Genomic DNA, 16,244 nt, shown 5'->3' with positions numbered 1-16,244 from the left:
GTTAACATTTTACTCTAATCAAACCATTGAAAGCCAATATTTTGGTCTGTGGAGCTTAAATTAAAACCCCAAAGCAGAAATACAAAGCATGTATCCACCAATAGGCACAACTGTTATGCAAATTAAAAATGAGGAATATAAATTTGAGAAAGGAAACCAAGTTTGGTGGATGAATTATGACCATTAGACCAGAGCTGTAAATTGTAGTACCATGTTGCACCTTTGGGATTCCGAAATTCAAACCATTTTGTTTGATCATAATTTTTTTATATGTTATTTAAATATTATGAATTGTCAATTCTTGTACTTATATATTACCTTTTTGCGTAGTTTTCAAATATATGAATTTGAACAAAGAGAGTAATATTGATTACTAAACCAACTTTTCTGGGCACCCTAAAGTAATGATAGCACTATAGCAGTTAGGGGTGACGTTCGGTATTCGGTTCGGTATTTTCAAAGATAAATTTCGATAATTCAATTATGGTAATTAAAAGTGGATATCCAATACAGACCTTTGAGAGTTCGGTCCGGTATGGTAAATTCCTGTTGGTAATTCGATTTTCGATGATTTATGTCCACCCCTAATAGCAGTAGCACCATTAAGGCTGCAATGAACGATATTTTCATGTATTTCCAATACGTATTATCTATAAAATTACTAGTATTACTCCGTTCATCCTAATTTATGTGGCACCTTTCGTATTTTAAGGGTTAAACAAGTTTTTCTTTTGGTTGTAATTATTTTTTATGCCTTCTAAATATTTTGAGTTACTCATTGTGACTTATAGTACTTTTTATATAGTTCTCAAATATATGAATTTTATTTCAAAAACTTAAAGATTATAATTTTGAATACAACGTTGAAATTAAGAAATTTGACTTTCGAAATCTGAACTGTGACACATAAATTAGGATAGAGTGATTAATTAACAATACACTTATAACTAATAAGTCAATTTTTCTTGCATGTTAGCCATCCAAACAAAGGCTTAATACATATCTAATCTCATCTAGTGAAAAGGGGTCGAGCTTAGCACATTCTTTTTATAGACACAGGCTATTACAAAGGCATCGAAAAAAGACTACCCGTATGGTGTTAGGTACAGATAATGTGAGCTATTACACACGAAAGCTAATCTTATTATGTTCGTCTGTAACTACGAGGGGATGGTCTCAAGTAGGGGTAGCAAAATTAGCTCATGAAAGCATGATCCGTCTATTTATTAGCTCAGCCCAACTCATTCAACCCACAAAAAATTGGTTGATACGTTATGAGAAATTTTGTCAATATATTTTCAAAAAGATATTTGTTTTTATTTAATATGTTATATATAGTCATAATAAAGAAAAAGATAATTTTATTAGGTACTAAAAGATTATAAAAGAACAAGCAAAGAAATTAAAACTCAGTAAGAATTGGGCGGATTAGGATATGACCCACTTTTTAGTCCATTTTAGCTGAAGCATCAATAACTCACTAATTATTAACTTATAGACCGTTTTGACCCACCCAAATTCAGGACAACTAGCCTATTTGAAACCTTTAGTCTCAAGGATCTCATCAAGGCCACAAAAAATGTTTTTTACCTGATTACAATATAAACGCATATTATATTTCGACCTTATTGATTGGAATCGTATTTATGGTCCTTCCCTTATGGGCTAAGAGTGAAATGTTATCGATCGACTCAGGGCTAAAAGCCTAATGAAGAAAAAGAATTGCATGTTCCTGCCACTGCCTGGGATGGATAATACAACATTACTAATCTCCTTTCTGCTTGCAATTCCCTTTCTAAAGTTGCTTATTCTTCAACCCCAAGATGTGATGACCCTTTTAGAAAATCTTTGCGTTACGACATCTTTTATATTTAAATCATTGATCTCATATCTATAAGCAAGGCATTTTGCGTTTTTACCTCTTCAAAATGAAAAAATAAGGAGCCTTGGGCACCCTATTTAGAAAGAAGGTTCAAAGATTTTGTGCCTATAGTTTTCATCATCCCCTTAGTTGAACGGTGCTTATGTAAGGGTGTCGAAATCGAATTCTGTATGGGGCTAATAATAGCTCGAACAAAGAAGATTTCTAGGATTGAAGAGACACTTTAAGTAGGCGTTTGGCCATGCGGTTTGAAATCATGGTTTGAAACCTTGATATGAAACCAGTGTTTGGACATGCATTTCATCTCATGGTTTGAAACCCCAAATCATCTAAAAAGGCATGATTTGGGGTTTCAAACCACGGTTTCAAAAAATTTAAATATAAAATTTGACCCATAAGTTTATATTTTGTAAAAAGAGACCCATAAGTTGGTAGGTATTTTTAACAATTACTCCACCAACCATTTACCAACCGCATTAACTTCCACCAATCTTTATTTATGTTTACTTTTTATTTATGTCTACCAACCTCATTACTACAACAACAACAACAACCCAGTGAAATCCCACATCGTGGGGTCTGGGGAGGGTAGAGTGTACGCAGACCTTACTCCTACCAAGGTAGGACGGCTGTTTCCGAAAGACCCTCGGCTCAATAAAAGCATAAAAAGAAGTCAGATAAGGTTAAGAGATTCAAAGCGATATGAAATGAAATAATGCAAGCGACACAGATAACACAGGATAATCAAAGCACAAGAAATAACAGATAATAGCAGAAATCTGAGCACAAGAAATTATGTTGCGATAATGCGACTACTAATAAGAACGGAAAACGAGACTATCTACTAGCCTTCTACCCTAGTTTGGGTCCTCCAAACCCTCCTATCCAAGGTCATGTCCTCGGTAAGCTGTAATTGCACCATGTCGTGTCTAATTACCTCTCCCCAATACTTCTTCGGCCTACCCCTACCTCGTCTGAAACCATCCATGGCCAACCTCTCACGCCTCCGCACTGGGGCATCTGTGTCTCTCCTCTTCACATGCCCAAACCATATCAATCTCGCTTCTCGCATCTTGTCTTCCACCGAGGCCACCCCCACCTTATCCCGAATATGCTCATTCCTAATCCTGTCACTCCTGGTGTAGCCACACATCCATCTCAACATTCTCATCTCGGCAACTTTCATCTTTTGAACGTGAGAGATCTTAACTAGCCAACACTCCGCCCCATACAACATAGTCGGTCTAACCACCACTTTGTAGAACTTGCCCTTAAGTTTTGGTGGCACCTTCTTGTCACATAGCACTCCGGAAGCAAGCCTCCATTTCATCCACCCTACCCCAATACGATGTGTGACATCATCGTCAATCTCCCCGCTGCCTTGCACAATAGACCCAAGGTACTTGAAACTACTTTTCTTCTGGATGGCCTGGGTACCAAGCCTCACTTCCAAGCCAGCCTCCTGAGGTGCTTCACTGAACTTACACTCCAAGTACTCTGTCTTGGTCCTACTCAGCTTAAACCCTTTAGACTCCAGAGTATGTCTCCAGCCCTCTAGCTTAGCGTTAACTCTGCTATGAGTCTCGTCGATCAGGACTATGTCGTCCGCGAAAAGCATACACCATGACACCTCACCTTGAATTTGCCGTGTCAATCCATCCATCACCAAGGCAAATAAAAACGGACTAAGAGCTGATCCTTGATGCAACCCCATCACAACTGGAAAGTGCTCTGAGTCTCCTCCTACTGTCCTTACCCTGGTTTTGGCTCCCTCATACATGTCCTTGATCACCCTAATGTACGCCACAGGTACACTTTTAGCCTCCAAGCATTTCCATAGGATCTGTCTTGGAACTTTGTCATAAGCCTTTTCTAGGTCGATGAATACCATGTGCAAGTCCCTCTTCCTCTCCCTATACTGCTCCACCAACCTTCTCACAAGATGGATGGCTTCTGTAGTTGAGCGTCCCGGCATGAATCCGAACTGGTTCTCTGAAATAGACACAACTCTCCTCACCCTCATCTCCACCACCCTTTCCCACACTTTCATAGTATGGCTTAGCAGCTTGATACCTCTATAGTTGTTGCAACTCTGGACATCTCCCTTATTCTTGTATAGAGGGATCATTACACTCGCCCTCCATTCTTCGGGCATCAATGTCGTCTTAAAGATGACATTAAACAACCTAGTCAGCCACTCCAAACCTGCCGGGCCCGCGCTCTTCCAAAATTCCCCAGGAATCTCGTCAAGTCCGGTCGCTCTTCCCCTGCGCATCCTACGAACAACACCCTTAACCTCGTCAACCTTAATACTCCTGAAATACCCAAAATCGTGACGCCTTCCTGTATGTTCTAAATCTCCCAACACAATGTTTGTGTCCCCTTCTTCATTCAAGAGTTTGTAGAAGTATGACTGCCATCTCCGTCTAATGGGAGTCTCCTCTACCAATACTTTGCCATGCTCGTCCTTCATGCACTTTACTTGATCCACATCACGTGCCTTTCTCTCCCTCGCCTTGGCTAGCCTGAACAATTTTTGGTCCCCTCCTTTCTCTTCTAGTTCAGCATACATGCGTTCAAAAGCTGCCATTTTTACCGTCGAAACCGCCAACTTCGCCTCCTTCCTCGCCATCTTATAAAGTTCTGTATTCGTCCACTTCTCCACCTCATCCTTGCTTTCTATCAACTTCACATACGCCACCTTCTTTGCTTCCACCTTCCCTTGAACTTCTTCATTCCACCACCAGTCCCCTCGATGCTGACCACGATGTTATATCCCGTAATTTTGCACATTCGGATAAATTGAAATAATTGTGACTAGTAAGAGATAAGGCAACATTTTGATCTTATTTAATATATATATATGTTATTCATGAAAAATATTGATGCGAAAATATTGAGGAAGGTTAAGGGCAAAAATTGGAATTTCAGAAATTAGTTTCGTGAATTACAAAATATGAACCAAAAGAAGTGGGCTTGGAAAATAAAAAAAAAATAAAAAAGAGGCCCAATATAGGGTGGCCGGCCATGTGGAGAAAAAGGGCCCAAGCCCATGTGATAATTAAATCCAACAATAAATAAACAAAAAGGGCCAACATTCAAGAACATTCAAGACAAGAAAAATTGAGAGCAAGAACAAAAGGGGGGTTCGGCCAAGGTGAGGAAAAAGGAGAAAAAAATTAAGCCATCAATCCTTGCTCCAAAAATCTTAACTTTCTAGTATTCTTACTAAGTTCAAGACCCTCTTCAACGTGGTATAATTTTTGAGGCAAGAAAACCACTTTTGTGACAAGTGCAAAATTCTATTCAAGTGGAAAAAGGTAAGAATTCATCTTCTTTTATATGTTAAGGATGTTTGTGTATGTTGTAGTATGTGAAAATGGATGGAATTTATGAAAATATGGATGATAGGCTGTAGCCGTGCATGTATGTGTGTGGCCGTGTATGTGTGATGTTGTGTAGAAAGAATGGGTTAATTTTATGTAGTGTGTTGGTTGTTGTAATGTATAGAAATGGATGGAAAATTCATGAAAATATGCATGTAGTTGTTGTGGCCGAATGATGGGTGGTTGGCAAGTTATGATGAATTGATTCCGTTTGATATTTTAGTTGTTGTTGTAATGGAATCTATGATGAGAAATGAAAGTTTAATAATTCTAGTTCAAGTTACAATTGTTGGAAAAAAATTGTTTTAGAAGCTAATGTGAATTGAATATAGTGTTCTTGCACTTATGAAAAACAATGTTGTTAGTGTGTGAATTGTTGGTATAGTTTGTGAAATTGGAAGAAAAGAAGTGTAGTTAGTGTTCTTGTTGAATTTGGAAAGCTTTGGGTGAAGTGGTATGTTGGTTGGGTTGTTTGGAATATTAGTTGAATTGTTTGAAGTATTCTTGAATATATGTGATGGACTTGAATATAGATAAAATGCCGTGGAAGGATGCGACAAGAGTTGTTAATATTAGAATATATTTTGAATTGATTGTTGAAATTGTTAGTATGATTGTTGGTATTGTTGTTGATATTTTGGCCGAGTTAAATTCTCGGATTGGTTGTTGTATTATTGGCCGAGTTAGATTCTCGGGGATGGTGTATTGACAGGGGAAATGCTGCCGAAATTTCGGTAGAATATAAATAAATTCATTTGAAAGACTAAGACAAGTGTATGTCGACGAGTCTAATAATTATGTCAATTTTCTTGAATGTAGATTAGCAAGTTTGGACAAATAAGTGTAGCTAGTTGGTCGTGGGACAGGTATGTAAGGCTTACCCTTTCTTTCTTTGGCATGTCTTAGAGCTAAATAAGGTATGATCTTGATATGTACATTGGGGTTACTCTATTCTGTGGTTTAGAGCTTGTTATGATTCATGTGTACTTTTGATATGTTTTTAAAAGAATTCTGTAAGAATTAGTATGCTCGACTTTTGGAAATAGTCTGCTATGTTTGATACGTATGTATGGTTCTAAAAGACCTATCTGGTTTGATCCATAATGAGATTCGAAAAGCTCCTGACATGACTATTGTTTTGATTCTCCAAGGGAAGCTTCTGAAACGTTCAAAGAGTTTTGTAAATTTTAATGTCCCTAACTTTTGTAAAAGATATTGGAATTGCTTGAAACGTTCGTAATAGTTTCTATGGTGAAAATATCTGTAACTTTCACGTACTAACTCCGATTGATTTGAAACATGTTTATGATCCTTCAAAGGTCAGTATAGGTACGTATATATTGAGTCTTGATTTACGTGCATTTAGTGTCTCACTAATCTGCTCGTGCATGTGTTGTGATCTCTTTCGCCGAGTCCCGGGCCGGAATATATCGTGCGCATGGCACGCCGGGTCCCTTGCTTGAGGGCCGGGTGCCATATATGTATTCCGGAGTATGATGTGTTACGGTGTTATGATGTGTTCATGGTTCGCCGAACCATATATGTGTATATGTATGTTCTGATCTTATGATATGATATTATGATGTGTGACGGAGATTACGGAGCAAACCTTCTGGAGTATGATGTGTATGGCGCCAAAGGCAGGGTGGTGCCACGTTTCCCCGGGTCCTGTAAGGGGCCGGATACCGTTCTTGGCATGCATGATTCGTGTTTCCAGTAAGTGTTTTATTATTCTGCATATCGTGCTTAATGTCTGTACTAACCTTCTGCACGTGCCACAGCAATATAATATGTGTATATGGATCGGGCTGCACGTTCCGCAGCAATTACATTTGTGGATCGGGCCGAACGTACCTCGGCACTAATATGTTATATATGTGGATCGGGCCGTACGCTCCTCGGCACTACTATGTTACGTATGAATCAGTTATGTGTAAACGTATATGATGACATACGCTGTTGGCACGCGCGGTCTGTGTTTGGAAAATACACATTTTTATACTCTGGATGGCCTACTTACCTTCTGTACTTCTTCTGATATATGGCATCAGTATATATATACAATTTGCATTCTGAAGAATAAGTATTTTGGTATTCGGAAAGTGTACTTACTTTTGTATCGTTTCTTCGATTATAATTCTGTTTGCTGTATTCCATGCTTTACATACTCAGTACATATTCCGTACTGACCCCCTGTTCTTCAGGGGCTGCGTTTCATGCCACGTAGGTACACCCAAATGAGTACGGGACTTGCTAGAAGATGCTTCAGCTGGATTGGCAACTCCATTTGCTCCTGGAGTGTTGCCGAGTCAGAGTATATGTGCTGTGATGTTTGTTCGAAGTTAGAGACTTTGCAGACAGAGTCGTGGGTATAGTGTGTCGGTTTTATAAGCAGCTCCATCAGCCGATATGTCATTTGGTATTATGCGATAAACTCTATACGATTATATATTTTGTTTGATTCGAAAACATTGACGAAAGAAAGATTTGAAAGCTTACTATATATTTCACTACTATTTAATTTCAGAATCCGAGGAGATTATGTGTAAAATAAGAGTCTGTGGGTTCGCTCAGCTCCGGATATGGGGTCGGGTGCCCATCACACCCTAGCGGGATTAGGGTGTGACACACGACTACTTGTCGAGACCCCCAACACTTCCCTTGCTACCACCCTAATGCAACTAGCCGTCTTATCCCACATACTGGTCGCATCCCCACTACTATCCCAGGCCCCCATATCCTTCAATTTCTCTCCCATCTCCAGGGCACTAATCGTGGTCAAACTCCCCCATCTGATCCTAGGTCGGTCCTCCACGACCCTCTTCTTCCTCGTCATCTTGATCGCTAAATCCATCACCAAGAGCTTATGTCGGGTTGTAAGATATTCGCTCGGAATGACCTTACAATCTTTGCACAGACCTTTATCATCCTTCCTAAGGAGTAAAAAGTCTATCTGAGTCTTAGCCACCGAACTACGGAAGGTTACCAAGTGTTCCTCCTTCTTTGGGAAACTCGAATTGGCTATCACCAACCCAAAAGCTCTTGCAAAATCCAAAAGTGAGACTCCTCCTCCATTCCTGTCCCCGAAGCCAAAGCCTCCATGCACATCATCATAACCTCCCGATATAGGCCCGATGTGTCCATTGAAATCACCTCCCACGAATAGCTTCTCAGTTGGCGGTATGCCTCCCACTAATTCGTCCAAATCCTCCCAAAAGCGCCTCTTCTCCTCGTCGTCTACGCCCGCTTGCGGCGCATATGCACTAATAAAGTTCAAAGTGAGTCCTTCAACGACCACCTTAATCGACATCATCCTATCAGTGGCTCTCCTAACCTCTACCACCTGATCCCTTAATTCACTATCTACTAAAATGCCCACCCCATTTCTGTACTTCGACCTACCAGAGAACCATAGCTTATACCCGTCTACCTCCTTAGCTTTAGGACCTACCCATTTGGTCTCTTGGATACAAGCTATATTAATCTTCCTCTTCTTAAGAATCTTAACTAGCTCTATGGACTTCCCCGTTAACGTCCCAATGTCCCAAGATCCTACTCTCAACCTAGACGCTCCTTTAACCCACTTACCCCTCCTAACCCTCGCCCCCGTCCCCGATTCATGTTAATTTTTTGTTTTTATTGAACTAAAGTTTGATCAATTGATGTTGTATTTTTTACAAAATTCTTCTAGTAGCGTATTAATTTTGTTATGAATTATGACTTGCTCATTTGGTAAGATTGTATAAGAATTGGAAATGTTTTGATAGTTTTCACAACTTGTGGGATTTTTATGTCTATAAGAGAAGATACAACTTAAGATATTCAAATTGCATGTCCAAACATGGTTTGAAATCATGCTTTGAAACCATGATTTTAAACCATGTCCAAACGGCTCCTAACTTTGCGATCATCTTTTTTAATGCCTGATCTATCTCGAACTAATAGAGTGAGGTGCAAAGTTATCATTAAACTATACTACATAAAAACAATGAAGTTGGATATGGCTGTAAACATGTGAAATGCAAAATTCAGCTCCCTATTTTTGAGATGATGAAATAAGCATTGGTAATCATCAAAAGGAAAAAAAAAAAAAAAAAGGCAACTTACACAATTGACTATACTTCAAGGATTGTTTTTAGGCATAACTATACTTTTGCTAATTACATTTCGTAGCTACAGTAGATTGTATTCACACGTTACAGTAGATTGTATTCAAAATTCGGCTGACCACTCAACTGTATTCATTTGTAGCTACTTTTACACTGTATTCACTTCATTATATTTAAAATTGGTTATATACAAAAAAATATCCTTCAAAATACAAGCAAAAAATAATGAATTTTACACTAAAAATTAACGAATACACTCAAATAATGAATACAAGAAATAAAATACACCCCTAAACACTCAATTTTACACTAAAAATTTAACGAATACACTCAAATACTGAATACAAGAAATAAAATATACTCCAAAAAGAAATAAAATACACTCGAATTTGGGATCCAAGAAATAAAATACACTTCAAATTCACTGTATTCATTTGTATACAAAAAGATCTCCTTCGAAATACAGACAAATAAAGTGTATTTTCCGATCAGATCTGGACAATAAACTGTATTTCCGGCACCATCACTCCCACTACCGGCGGCGTGGAGGAGGTAGATGTTGAAGCGTCTGGATCTGAGCCACCGTCATTCCCACCACCGGCGGCATGGAGGAGGTAGATGTGGAGGCCTTGGGATCTGAGCCACTGTCATTCCCACCACTGCCACCAACAACCCTCGTCCTCTTCCTTCCATCTCAATGTATCTTCGCCGACCTCCGCCACAACAACACCACTACCACTACTTCTTTCTTCTTTGTCACTCCTACACCAACAACATTATCGTCGCCGACCCTCTCAGTCGATAGCGGGTGGAGCTCACCTCCTACAAGTCATGGGAGCAGCGAAAAAAAAAAACAAGCAAATCCAAAGCCATCAAGTTAGATATGGTATTTAGAGAGAGAGAGACGTCAATGATATGGTGGCGTTGAATAGAGAGAGAGTTTCAACGGTGTTTAGGGTGTTCGACGGCGGCAGAACTCGCCGGAGATTAGAGAGAGAAACGGCGATGGTGGAAGAACTCTCAGGAGATCTCCGTTGTGGCCGGCGGCGGCGGAGAGAGAAGAATAATCTCAAAGCTAGCCCTAAAATTCTCAGTTAAGATAAAAATAATAAAAATAGAGTATTCTACTTTAAATATATAGTGTAGCTATGATAGGTAATTCAAATACAACTTTTAGCTATGAGAAGTAATTAATGCAAACTATAGTTACTAAATATAAAAACCTACAGTTTGCCACACCATGTAGATTCCCCCCCCAAAAAAAAAAAAAACTTAATTTATTCGTCGCTTCTAATTAAACAAGAAAAACTATTCAAATGAATCAAGTATCAGTTTTGAAAGTTGGCTTCGACTAGCCCAGCTATACAGTGGCCAAGCCCAACTCAACTGGGAGGAGATCTTATTCCAATCCACGGACCAGCCCCGTGAAAATTGCATCATTTTTGTTCTATTAAATACTCCCTGCGTCCCATAATAAGTGTCATTTTAGCCAGAAAAATTTATCTCATAATAAGTGTCACCTTAGGAAACCAAGACATAAATTGACTAGTTTTTTTTCAATTTTACCCTTAGACAAAAAGACAAGTTAAAACATCTAAATGATAATTGGAAAAGCCACATAGTAACTTGATATTGTTGGATTCCTAATGTCAAAAGATTCACTACTTGTGCATGCTCTAATCAAGAGGAAAATTAATTTATTTTTATTATATAGGGGTAATTTGGTAAACTTCACATAACATTATTGGTTTCTTAATATGCGTGTTTTTGGCTAAGGTGACACTTATTATGGGACGGAGGGAGTAGTAATTAAGTTATATATGCTGATTAGGAAAAAAAAATTACAAGTGCAATTTAATCGAATATACCAGATTATTGTTCACTCGTAATACAACATATTCCTGAGGTAACCTGTCAAAACCGTCCCTTGTCAGTTCTATACTCGATAATTTATTTTTTTCTTTTTGCGCGGATTGTCCTTCATTTGGGGTGGTCTTTAATTTTTGCCCTTCAAATTGGTGGTCTTTAAGTTTTGCCCTTCGTCTAATATCCCGAGGTTGTGGGTTCGAGCCCCAGCTCAGAAAAAATAAATTTGCAAGGCAGTATTTCTGAAGGCAGAAGTTGAAAATTCTGTCCATGTGCAAATTCTCCCTGTAATGCCCAAATTTTGCAAAATTCTGCCTGAAGGGCAAAAATTAAAGACCACCATTTTGAGGGACAAAAATTAAAGACCACCGCCAGCGAAGGTCAATCCTGCAAATTGCCCGATAATTTACATATTTATCAATAGATAGATCTGTATGCAACCTAGCACAAGCCAAATCACAGCAAGCATTGCAACACAATTAAACTCATTGGACTAACATGCCCCAACGCTGGGCCACAAGGCAAAATGGGCTGTCCTCCTCCCTGCTCGCGAGATATATATGCGAGAGCGAGACCCCTTTTCAGGATTCACTTTATGAATTTTTTTTTTATTTTAAAACATCTACTTATTATTAGTAATTTATTTTGCCTTATATTTCAAATGGTCAAACTAGCTAGTATAGATTTATGAGAGAATTTATCAGGCTACATTTAAAGAGGAAACTAGCCGATACAAATTTTAAGAGGCTTAATGACAGAATCAACTTGGAGACTGATTTTCAAATATTAGTCGTTGAGCCTATAGCTATAAATACATGGTACAATAGTGCACTAAAATATACAGATTTCTAGTTTTGTTTTTCTTTCTCCTCTTCCTTCTAAGCTGGATGTTTTCTCTTGAAATATATTATTTCTGCTCCCAGCCAATCACCGGAAGGGCTTGTTAATATCTAGGGATGGACCTGACCAATTATTCACTGTGAAGGCGAAATATTCTTAATAAGGACAGTGAATTCACATGCCTCAAGCTTGGTTCTATTTTTTTCAGATTTTTTTTTCTAACACTTAGACTATGAAATACATTCTAGCTTTACCAGTACGCAGTATCATTACATTTGCTTAGAAGCAGCAATCACTTAGACTATGAAATACATTCTAGCTTTACCAGTACGCAGTATCATTACATTTGCTTAGAAGCAGCAATCATGCCATTCCAGGAAACCAAATTATGCTCCTCCATCTGATCAAACAATGACCTACAATATGAATGTGTCCACGCTTACTTTAGAATGTATTCAAAAATTAAAACGTAAAAAACATAAGTGTGTAATGCAAGTAATCCTGGAACTTTGTACAAACATGTCAATGTCAAATCCTTATGTTAGAAATGGACTTATCTGCTGCTCTCAGAGCTGACAGCACATAGCAAACAATGATATTTCACTTAGACACAGAGGACCAGCTTAGAACAATTATCTTTTTGGGTGAAGTCAGCTATATAACAAGTTATCTAGGTTCCAAAGGATGTGTAAGACAAGGTTATAAGTTGTCTTTTAGGGGATATTGGCTCCATTTTGTGCTCACATCTGACTGAAAATACTTTGAACAGAATTACATAATGCAGATCGTACTTATTAATAAGTGGTGCGCTGGTGGCCCTTCTTTATAGATTTTGTCATCCCAATGTGACGTAATATTAGGATCATCACCAATCCAATAATGTGAACTGTGTGGATTTGAGTGCTATCTGGGAACACTTTGGTAACCTGCAAACTCACCATGCCACAAGTTAGTATGTTTAACCTCACTGGCTGAGGACATCATGGGCGGTGTTGTTATACATATGGCTCGAAGAGCATCTGAATTGAATTCACCAAAAACAGTCATCCCATTGGGACAGTCACCCCATTGGGATAAACGTTCTCCCTCCTCTGGGAACAGGTGACTTATATATACAGAACCTGAAATGGTCAAGTTCTGTGGTTTATACACGTACATTGTTGGCAATGGAGATTAGAGCTGTCAATTTTTGCATACCAAATGATTGATTGTTTAGGTGTTCGATATAAAATTTTATCTGTCGAGATGCAAATGAAAAACATAAAAGGAAAAGAGGATACAAACAGTGCCCCTGCCCCCTATACTCACTAGTAATAGGTAAACCATAGAAAACAGGCTCGAGAAATGGTTACTCGATGAGAGAGCAAAATTTTCATAAGATGCAACTATTCAAAATCAATCCATGAAAGTTTCTACAAATAAGGAAAATTCAGGAACAGGTTAAACACTATTTTGGGTTTCCCTGTCCTGCATCCATCATCAATCAACTCCATATAAGATTTCCATTCAAAATCAGAACCCCATTTAAAGAACAAGATAGAAAAGTATTATGCATATAACAAATACCTGCTTCCAAGGCCAAACAGACTCATGATTGCAACTACGTAGTATTTGAAATAAAGCTGTGATGATTATGTATAGGTAACAAGTTTGTAGGTTCACCTAATATAAGAGAATGAGGAAACTGGGCATAGACAAAGTGGGACCCCACCCTCTCTCAGTTTCTGTAATTCTGTGGTTTCTCATTGTGTAATCTGGCTGTATATGAATGTGTAAATTTGATTCTTTGCCGTTGCCAGTAACAACCTTACCTGGCTCTGCCTCATTATCTCACTTCTCAATGCATGCACGCTTGTACTTACCACTACTTGCTCCTAATTTATTGTCTCCAATAAACTTCTTTTTATATTTTTTTATGAATATATATTCTAATTCTTGACCATATAAGAATGTTTTTACATAATCCGTATGATTTAGCCATTGTAGTGTTATAAGATTTTTGTTGTGATTTTCTTACCAGGAGTATTGTCTTTACTTCTCTTTAAGAAAAGACAAATTATAATCATTATTGGTTTTACTTTTCCTAACAGGAAAATAAAAAATCTTTCATATTTGGCTAACCTCTTGTTTACCCTCAAAAGAGAGCAACAATTGAATTTGTACGCGATTTAAAGGATACGTGATCGGGCTTGTTAACAAGATAAAATGAATGAACGAAAGGTAAAGAATTAACGTAAAATGGAGGAGATAGCCTGTGAGTGCAAATGGCGGGTCCGAGTGAGAGAAGATTTTGTCTCTTTGCTCAGACTAAAAATGATTAAAGACGAAGCTTTTGCAATTATCGGGCCTTTGCAATTAGAGAAATTAAGAGAATTGATAACATGAGATGAAGATGAGATGAGGATGATGATGCCCTCTAACGGGGTTGGTACACATGCATTTATAGTGCTAGTGTCCTACTCTAACTAAAAGACACGAACTCCAATGTGGGTAAATGGTTCCAAATATATCGGGCTCGTCTGTTAAGGGCGTGATTCTCGGAGATAAACCAGTGAAAGATAACCTTCCACAGATTTGGACTTATCTTCTCGGACTTCCTCAGTGTAGGTTCGGTTCGCTCCCTCCAGCTATTCGGACCGTTCTTCGCCAATCAATCCGTACGACCCTTCGATGAACCGAGGTGAACTTACGAGTTCTATCCATACACAGATTGTCCTCCATTTTTCAGAGTAAAGAAATGGATGCGGGAAATGGATTGAAAAAACGTCGTTCTTCCCCAGGACCGTGTTTTATTTTTTATCGTGCAACTGACTAACTTGAGTCCGAATCTAATTAATGTTGTGTCGTCATCTGTCTTGGAAACGTGTATTGTCAGAATCCTTTGGCCTTCCACATTCTAATCGTCACTAGAGACCCTTTCGAATTCAACTTCCTCACTATATAAAGCCATGCACTGTATCAGTTCTTCACATATTCTGTAAGTCTTTAGCTTTTGACGCTTATTTGCCTTCCATACCCTCGTTTATGATGTCTTCTCCTCCATTATTGTTGACCGATACTGCCCTTCCTCCACATTCTCCTCCTTCATCTCCTACTGAACCTTCTCTTCTTACTGAACCTTCTGCCATGAAAGACCTCAAGCTTCAAGCGGCTGAAATTGTTCCAGCTGGGTTCAAATACTAGGATGATTGCAAAGTTGGCCATCACTATGACCATGTGAGGCATTTCGAATCTTTTGTTGTTGACTCCACAATCCCTAGGGTTAGGAGAGAGTGCCATTTAGATGATGGTGTTGAGATTCTCTCTGTTGGGCAGGGTGTGTGGATTAATCACCACGTCCTAGGTTATTCTCTCGTATACACTTATCCATTTTCCATTGGGTTTACGCTTCCGGTTCCCTAGGTGATCGAAGATCTGTGTCGACGTTATCAGATTTGCATTGGGCAAATTGCAACTCAGATATGGCGACTTGTTTATTGCATCCAGTTTTTGGTCGGTATGGCCGGAGTCCCATTTACCTTAGACTATTTAATCCATATTTACATACCCCGGCTTATCCGTAGGGGCATTGTGCATCTGATCCCTCGGGGTTTGAGGATGACTTTGATTGGGGATGGTTGTATCGGTTCGTTATGATGAGAACAACCCAATTGCAATGTACCAACCCCGACCCTTTACCGGAGGCGTGAAATTCCGAACCAACTGTTGTTGAACCCGAACTTATACCCGGGATCTTTGAATGGGTAACCACCGTGTTGGGTGCTGCTGAACACGTAGGTCGTTCTTGGAAAAACCTGGGCCCGATTGGATGGAGGGGAAAGAATCATGGTAAATCCCATTCTTTTGCTACCATTATTTACAGTTTACCAACTTAATTTGTTTTTCGTGTACCAGGGCTTCTGGTAAAGAAGGCACTGACGGCAAGGGCTGCCAAAGTAAACCCTGAAGACGCTGTCGAAGGAAGCGCTATTGGTTCAGCAAAGGCGCCGAAGAGAAGAGTCATCCTGGAGGCATCAGCCGTTGCCCCAGGAATTGGTGCCAGGGTCAAATCTCGCCGGGTCTCCCGGAGAGTATGCTCGGGGAAAGGTCCCGTCCCGATCATGGAGATGGAGGACGATCCCGAAGAAGAGGCTGTTGCTAGTCCCCATGACGGTGCTCCTC

The 16,244-nt window shown here is 39.1% G+C and overlaps 1 long non-coding RNA gene across 1 annotated transcript; it reads right to left on the bottom strand.

Annotated features, from left to right (window-relative positions):
* Window positions 1–9,852: 9,852 nt before the first annotated feature.
* On the bottom strand, window positions 9,853–14,013 carry LOC132642503 (uncharacterized). Its single transcript, XR_009583202.1, has 3 exons — window positions 13,650–14,013; window positions 12,875–13,009; window positions 9,853–12,499 (listed from the first exon to the last, which is right to left on the bottom strand). It is a non-coding gene; the product is annotated as an uncharacterized LOC132642503 (long non-coding RNA).
* Between the last annotated feature and the right edge of the window lie 2,231 nt (window positions 14,014–16,244).

This window comes from Lycium barbarum, chromosome 5 (assembly GCF_019175385.1).
Source record: "Lycium barbarum isolate Lr01 chromosome 5, ASM1917538v2, whole genome shotgun sequence".
Classification (NCBI taxonomy): domain Eukaryota; kingdom Viridiplantae; phylum Streptophyta; class Magnoliopsida; order Solanales; family Solanaceae; genus Lycium; species Lycium barbarum.
This window is presented reverse-complemented; position numbering and strand designations above follow the sequence as displayed.